The following is a 5,542-nucleotide window of genomic DNA, read 5'->3' on the forward strand; positions in this document are numbered from 1 at the left end:
CTCATGTGGCTGTACATGTGGACCCAGCGCCACATGTACAGCTTACCTTTTTGTCTCGACAGTTGAATCCCTGCACAGTGGTGCTCTCACCGTTTGAAAATTCTCTGTACAGTTGATCATTTGTACAGTTGATAAAGTACAAACGGAGCTCCCCCAACACGGGAACGTAACATACCAACGGCCAGTGATTCAGAATTTATCAGGTATATAGAGTAGTTATGTGAACCTGTTGATAGAGAAGAAAACTGTATTTGGCTTGGAGATTTTAATATTGATGTTTTGACAAACCGATTCTACTCCAAAAAATTAAGAACTGTATTGGCTGGGCTGGGAATGAAACAATGTATAAATGAATCCACCCGCATTAAAAAAGATAGCTCAACAATAATTGACTTGGTATTTAGTAATACTGAAATAGACGTGACAGTATCAAACAATCCAAGGATCACTGATCACTCTATCATATACCTCGAGAAAATAAAAGTTCGGGACTGCAACAAGCTTGATGCAACCAATTTTACCACCAAAATTAAAAATGTCTTTGACTGTGAAAATGTAGATGCGTATAATATCGGGGGCTTAGATGATAGGGCTAATAGATTTATTCACACATGTAAGCAAATTTCAAATGCAGAAGCGCCGATGAAAGAAATAATAATTAGAAGAGAAATCAAGTCAAAAAAGTTGTTTAATGAGGATATAAAACAGCACATTAAAGAGAGAGAAAATTTATTCAAAAATGCGGTGAATAGTCAGACAACAGCCGATTGGTTGACTTTAAAAAAAAAAGGAATGACAGTGGCAGTAATGCGTAAAGCTAAGAGGGTTTATTATACATATGAAATTCAGTGGTTCGGAACCCACTTAAAGATGTAGGTCCACTCGTGTTCTCATACGCGGACACGACGATAAATAAACACCACAGCCAAACTATTGGTACCCAGCTAGCCAAAATCCGACTTGCTGCCTTGTCACTGTCGACAAAAATTGACCCACTGTCCTGGTACTGTCGACAGTGGCAAAGTAGAAAGATCGACAGTACATCGACAGTAGTAAGCGGATTAATTTCGAGGGTCGTTTTTTTATGGGGCCCCATTAGACCTCTCTTACGAGCCAGGCTCGATGACTCAGAAGGGGTGGTAGACCCTTTTTTTAGAGATCGACGGTAGGTGACACTACCGTGAATTTCGATGGACCAGTAGATGGCAGTTGGTTGGGGGATGGTGGGGAAAAAATCGGGGTCCGTTTTTCATTTAGCAAAATTCTTACAAAAGTTATGAAACAGAGCTGCTAAATGAGTTAGATGAATAGAAAAAGAAAAACAGTATGACGAGGGAAGAACAATAGATGAGGAATCATTGGAAAAATCGCCAATACCCCTGCGTTCATCTGTTTACTAAAGCAGCCCGCCTGCAACTAACGCTCTGATGTATCGACCGCGGGCGACCAGAACGTGGAGATTCGAAAAATTGACCCTACGTCATCTACTGGAAGGTTTTCAGAGCAAAAGGTCATAAAGCAATAGTAGTAAAAGGCTTATGAGGGGCCTAAGGATGGACCCTTTTACAACGATACTTTTTGAAGTGAAACTTCTTTGCGCTCGTTGGGCTGTAATTCCAATATCGTATGTAACGAAAATGCGACAGGAAAAGGGAGGGGATGGCGCGCGTGGTGGGGCAGTCGGACGGAAAGAGACATGGGAGAGAAACGAAAACGTGATAGAGTCGGGTAGGAACATGGCTCATTTTGTTAATATGATGAACAATACTAATAAACCGTTTTATTAATATTGGGATAGTTCACTGGGAATTACCAAAATGCTTTTTACACATTTGAAAATCATGAAATCTCCGGTCTAAATTATTCTTCAGTAAAATTCCCGAATTTTAAGCGGTACGAAAATCAGAATTTCGTAATTTATTTAAATATGTACTCTAATATGGATATTGGAGATCAATTTCCTTGATTTTTCAATGAAATCGTAATGTTCCCCGAATTCAAAAATGCAATTTCCTTGTTTTCCGTTCATTTTCAGGGAAATATGAAACAGAAATTGATTATTCTATTTGGTTTCTCCACGAGATCCCGAATTTTCAATGACAAAATTTTCTGAAATCTTCCTGTGTGGCTCAATACAAATTTCCGAAAATTATCGCATATAATACCACAAGAGCCAAAGAGGATAGACCAAAGTAGAGGCTCAGTTCTGGGGGTTTGACTGACGCCAGTTTCTCCACGTTACCGACACGATTTCACCCCCGAGGAGACGGGGCGCCACGAGTCCTACTGGGGTATCTGCATATCGGCCAAGCGGGAGGGCTCCGTTCGTACTTGTTCAACTGTACAAATGATCAACTGTACACAGAATTTTCAAACGATGAGAGCACCGTTTGAAAATTCTAAAATTCTAAAAAGCTAGGCTGTACATGTGGCGCTGGGTCCACATGTACAGCCTAGCTTTTTCTCTCGACAGTTGAATCCCTGCACAGTGGTGCTCTCACCATCTGAAAATTCTGTGTACAGTTGATCATTTGTACAGTTGAACAAGTACGAACGGAGCCCCCCCGCTTGGCCGATATGCAGATACCCCAGTAGGACTCGTGGCGCCCCGTCTCCTCGGGGGTGAAATCGTGTCGGTAACGTGGAGAAACTGGCGTCAGTCAAACCCCCAGAACTGAGCCTCTACTTTGGTCTATCCTCTTTGACAAGAGCTCCGAAATTATCGGATATTTCCCGATAGGTTCGTTGCAAACAAATGAACGTGTCAAGTTTTCCAGTCTAAAAATCACGAGCGCGAAGCGCGAGTGATTTTTCTGGAAAACTTGACAAGCTTATTTGTTTGTAGGGAACCTTGAGGGAAATATCAGATAATTTCGAAATTCGAGTGGTATTCGGGGGATTATTTTTTGCATCCAAATCTTGGCCGATAGAATTGCACCATGAGACATAATTTTCAACGAATTGCCATTTAATCTGTCAGATACAATTGAGGGTTACTTCAACATTTGTTTTTTTTTATATATATCAACATGCAAAATTTCCAGTGAAATTTCCAAGAATTCCCGCTGAAATACCGTGTTGACTATATAAAATAACGTCGAATGGTGCAATCCTATTGGCCAAGATTTCGATGGGAAAAATAATCGCTGAAATTCGAGGTAGACTATACAAAATATCAACAAATGGTGCAATTCTATTGGCTGAAATTTGGGTGGGAAAAATAATCAGTAGTAATACCCCAAATCTTCAAAATTATCGGATATTTCCCGACAATTTCGATGCGTAGCAACGAGAGAGATAAGTTTTGCAGGTCACAACTCCCGAGCGTTTTTCTGCAAAACTTATCCCGATCGGTGCTATGCAGGGAAACTGAAGGGAAATATCCCATGAATTTTGAAGGTCGAGGGCTATTTGGGTGGATTATGTTTTTCATTTCAATTTCAAGGAATTAAATGTGTGACATTTCGTAGTTGTGGCTTCCAACGTATATTTTCTGTCTCCACAAAATGCAGAGAATTATTTCCGAATTGCGGCTTTTGTCTTCACTGTATTATTAGGAACATTATTTTTAATTTTTTGATCAATAATCTCCAAGGATTCTCCTCCAAATTTGCTCATGTCAAGGTAAGGTCTTTAAACTTGATTTTTTGTAATGACAGTTTTGGGGTTTGAAACGCGTACAAATTGTTTATCGGATATTTTCATTGCTTAGCAACAAACAGGGAAATATCCGAAGTAAAACCGTTTTACTTGTACCACGTGACGAGAAATGCCACCATTTAATTGGTTCAAATAGAGATGAAAAAAAAACATCACAAAAAATTCAGACAAAATTTTTTAACAGTCTATGGCTAAGAAGTTTCACTTCTGTCGTGCATGAATTTCATACACATATTTTTTTTTATTCTCCCTCATAATCACCCAACGACAGCGCTGGCTAGCTGGGTAGTATCTATGTGGATAAACCTAAAACAGTAAAAAGAGCAGGTCGATGAATGAGACAAAACAAATGCTGGTACGCAATTGCGAGGTACAGCATAGTCGAAAGCTTCACCTAGTGATGATTAGGAGGCAACCCTTCTTCTTTTTTTTAATACATATGAAATAGATAGCATTAAAAGTAACCCAAAAAAGCTGTGAAGTAACCAAACCAATAGTTTACCATGTGAAATAAACTTTGATGAGACGATCGTATCGAATGATGGTCACATAGCTAATAGATTTAATGTTCATTTTGTCAGTAGTGTGAAGAAAAGCATTAGAAGTATGAAAAGTGAAGCTTCGGAATGTAAATTACATAGTATGATGAATTGTAGAGTTGAAAGATTTACACCACTTACAATGCTTTATCTAAAAGAGCTGATATATGATTTACCGAAAAAAAAGGGAACTAGTGAAGTGATTTCGAATGAAGTATTGAAACTTATTTATAACGCTGCTGGAAATGAGATGCTTAAACTATTTAATGCATCGCTGGAAGAAGGCTATGTGGCGCAAGAGTGGAAACATGCAGAGATAATACCGATACAAAAAGTGAACATACCCAAAAATCGGAACAATTCAGGCCGCTAAATGTGCTTCCGCAGTATGAAAAACTATTGGAAAAAATAGTAGGGAGACAACTATTGCAATTTTTGGAAGGAAATCATCTGTTGATACAGGAAGAATCTGGTTTTAGGGAGGAAAAATCTTGTGAGGAAGCGATTCAAGTAGTTCTTTCTAATTGGAGAGAAAGTATAGACAGGAGAAATATTGTGGAGGCGATATTCACAGACTTGATACGAACATTTAAAATTATTAATAGGAATATTGTGCTAATAAAGATGAGGAACTGTGGAATTGAGGGTAAAGTATTGCAATGGTTCAAATTTTATTTGGTTGGGCGCACTCAAAGCGTAAATTATAGATCAGGATCGTCAAGAAACATTCACGTAGATTGGGGTGTACCACAAGGATCGGTTCTGGGACCACTACTTTTTATAATCTATATCAATGACATAAAATCTGGAAATGGGAGTGAGTTCAATATACGGTTATTCGCGGACAATATGGTCCTGTTTGGGAGCGGTAAAAGTTCAGAGAACGTCCAAAACGAGTTGAATGCACAGCTTGACGTACTGGAGAAGTACTTTGATATGAATAAATTGAAAATGAATGTAAATAAAACAAGGGTTATGGTGGTTAAGCATAAGAAGCAAAATATTGGCGAGCACATGAAAGTAATATGTAGACACGGCTGTGAAATTGAAAGGGTTTGGGAGACCAATTATCTGGGAGTAATGATTGATTCTAATCTTACGTTCAGAGCCTACCAACATACACACACACACGCACACACACACCCACTGACTCTCACTCTCTCACTCGGATAACTACGAAATACATTCAATTTAATAAACTTCATTTTTTAATCCAAACCTCATTTAACTTTATCGTTAAAATATGAAAAAAAATTTCCCGTCCCAATATATTTTTGAAAATTTTTGAACATAATTTCATAACAATAAAACTCATAATATATTTTCTGATTACTCATTTCGAA

This window comes from Diachasmimorpha longicaudata, chromosome 9, assembly GCF_034640455.1.
Source record: "Diachasmimorpha longicaudata isolate KC_UGA_2023 chromosome 9, iyDiaLong2, whole genome shotgun sequence".
Classification (NCBI taxonomy): Eukaryota; Metazoa; Arthropoda; class Insecta; order Hymenoptera; family Braconidae; genus Diachasmimorpha; species Diachasmimorpha longicaudata.